Source organism: Phaseolus vulgaris, chromosome 5, assembly GCF_000499845.2.
Source record: "Phaseolus vulgaris cultivar G19833 chromosome 5, P. vulgaris v2.0, whole genome shotgun sequence".
Classification (NCBI taxonomy): domain Eukaryota; kingdom Viridiplantae; phylum Streptophyta; class Magnoliopsida; order Fabales; family Fabaceae; genus Phaseolus; species Phaseolus vulgaris.
Window position 1 is genome coordinate 10,960,140 of NC_023755.2, and position 3,266 is coordinate 10,963,405.

At 31.9% G+C, this 3,266-nt stretch overlaps 1 pseudogene; it reads left to right on the forward strand.

Annotated features, from left to right (window-relative positions):
* The first annotated feature begins 1,920 nt into the window (after positions 1 to 1,920).
* LOC137836256 (small nucleolar RNA R71) lies at positions 1,921 to 2,027 on the forward strand (annotated as a pseudogene).
* The last annotated feature ends 1,239 nt before the right edge of the window (positions 2,028 to 3,266 follow it).

Below are 3,266 nucleotides of genomic sequence, written 5' to 3' on the forward strand. Positions count from 1 at the left end.
GTTTACTGATTATTCTGCACTAAAGTATTTGTTGAAAAAGAAAGATGCAAAGCCAAGATTCATAAGACAGATACCACTATTACAATACTTTGATATGGAAATCAAGGACAGAGGAGGACACATAAATCAAGTTGTTGATCACCTAAGTTGAATTGAAGGGACAAAGAATCCCTTACCAATTAGTGATAATTTTCTTGATGCATGTTTATATGCTTTAAGCATTGAAGTGCCATTGTTTACTGATATTGTAAATTATTTAATTCCTGTTGTTTTACCTCTTCATTTCTCAAATCCCAAATAGATAAACTAAAATATGATGCTAAATTTTATGTCTGGGATTATCTATATCTGTGGAATGTTTGTGCTGATCAAATTATCAGACAATGTGTACCTAACTATGACTCTCAAGAAATTCTACAATGTTGTCATGACTCCTTGGTAGAAGAACACTTTGGACCTCAAAGAACAACAAAAAGAGTATTAGATAGTGGTTTCTTTTCACCCACCATATTAAAAAATGCATACAAGTTTGTTAACCAATGTGAGAAATGCCAGAAAGAAGACGATGCTTTGACAAGGAGGAATAAAAGGCCACAACAACCCATAATTTTCTGTGATGTATATAATCTTTGGGGCATTGATTTCATGGGAAATTTTCCTGATTCTACAGGTTTAAAGAGGAAGAGGAAGAGGAAGAGGAGGAAGAGGAAGAAGAAGAAGAAGAAGAAGAAGAAGAAGAAGAAGAAATCGTCATCATGAGACCTTACTCTAAGTTCTCCTTTATCGACATCCACTACGACTTTAGCGGTCTTCATAAAAGGTCTATTGAGAATCAAAGGGATCTCCTCATCTTCTTTCGTGTCCAAGATAACAAAATCTATTGGGAACATGAATTTGTCTACTTTCATGATGACATCTTCTTCCACACCATAAGGATGTTTCACCGTTCTGGACGCCAATTGTAACTGTATCTTGGTGGGTTTAACCTCCAAGTCACCTATCTGTCTTAACATGGTTAATGGCATCAAATTTATAATTGACCCCAAATCCAATAAGGCATCACCCACAAATAAATCACCAGTTGACACAAAAATAGTAAAACTCCCTTTGACAAGTCTTTTAGCTTCAAAAAACTGCTTCAAGCTTCCACCTCTATATTTTGTTCAAAACAACATATCTTCCTTCTAATTCCATCAAAGAATGTATTTTTCTCCGGCCATCCTGCAAAATAATTTTCTGGAAGCAATTTATCAGAAAATAATCCTTTTTTTTACATGCATAGGAGAATGAGATAATTCTTTTGAAATACTACTCTCTACAACTTCACATTTTTCTCCCTCTTTTCTATTTTCTCTTTTGAAAATAATTAGATTGATGTTGTTGTTGGAAAGGCCCTTGCTTGTTGGATGAATTATAGTCTTGTTTCCACCCAAAATTCAGATTTTGATTATTTTCCAACCTTGAGAATAATTGTTGGAAAAACCGCCTTGCCTTCATTGATTGCCCATATAATTTACCTCAGCTTCAGGTGAGTTGATCTGAAAAGAACAGTGACCATTAGCATGATCACCTCCACAAAAATCACACCTGCTAGGTATATTCTGACTTTAAGATGATTGAACAGCGTGCAACTTTTGGGGTAGTCTGGCCATTTGTGCAATCAGTTGCTTAATATGTTGTGTTAGAATCTTATTTCCAGACAGCAATGCATCTGCTATATTTAACTCCAACAATCCTCTCTTTTGATGACTTTGTTTGTCATGTTGAGCTTGATAGTCAGTTGTGGCCAAAACTTCAATAATCCTCGTTGCTTGATCTGCATCAAGCATCATCATTGTACCACTAGCTGCAACATCTAAGAGCATTTTCGTATCAAATCTGAGACCATTAATAAATATGCTCAGTTGAGCAATGTCTTCAAACCCATGATTTGGGCATTTTCTCAGCATCAACTTAAATCTTTCCCATGTCTCACAGAAAGATTCATCTGCTCCTTGTCTGAACATAAAGATTTTAGACTTGACTTTAATGTAACGATAAATTGGGAAAAATCTCTGTAAAAAAATTTCCTCCACATCCTTCCATCTGGTTAGGATCTGATTAGGATGTGATTTAAGTCACTCCTTTACTTTCTCTACTAAAGAAAAAGGAAACAACTGCATATATACACTTTCAAGATCACCTGTCTGGAAACCCATAGTTCCCACCAACTCATAGAAAGTAGCCAAGTGTGTATGGGGATCCTTATGATCCACCGCCATGAATTGATTAGTGCTAACGAGGGTGAGAAATGCAGGATTCATCTCCAGGGCTTTGTTAGTTGCATGTATTGCAATGTTGTTATTCTCCTGAAAAATATCAATGGAAAAAGAAGAAGATGTTGAATAACACTCTCTATTATCTTCTTGATTGTCTTTTGCCTTTGATTTTCGATTTTTTTGGTCATCTTCTCAATTTCTGCTTCAAATAGTAAGTAGTCTTTTGGAACCTCACTTCTCAATATCATATAAAAGCAGCTAATGCAAGGGTTAGCAAGAAAAATTCACAAGTAGTAACCGAAATTTTATATTATTTTTTTTTCAAAAATTCAAAAATAAACAACAATTTAAATAGCTAAGTAAAATAAAATCAATAACTGCCTAAACTACAAATTAAAACTTAAAAATAAAATAAAACAAAAATAAAATAGAATAAAACAATAAAATGACGCTAAAAGAAAATATAACAAAAAATATTCAGAAAAGAAAAAAAGTATAAATAAAATAAAAACTTACGTAAAATAAAAACTAAAAACAAGAAATAACGTACTTAAAATTAACAAATAAATAATAGAAATAAAATAAAATAAAAATAAAATAAAGCTAAAACAAAATAAAAGTTAAAATTATATTTCTAACAACTAACTAAAATTCTAACTAACTAGCTTACGTAAAAATAAGAATTAAAACTAGTAATAAAAAATAATTAATTAAAACAAATAAATAATAACTACGTAAACCTAAATAAAACACCGTAAACTAAACCTAAAAAAACTAAAATAAAATATAATAAAACAAAAACAAATTAAAACAATTAAAATATTCACAATATTTAGGAGATTATACTCAACAACTCAAACCTATTTCCGACAACAGCGCAAAAAATTTGATGATTTTTTACGAAAAATGCACCGCTTTGTCAGAAGTAATAATTGTCTCTACGGATAGATATCGATCCCATCGGCAATAGTGAATTACTGACTACAATGATCACTGAATATAAAACAA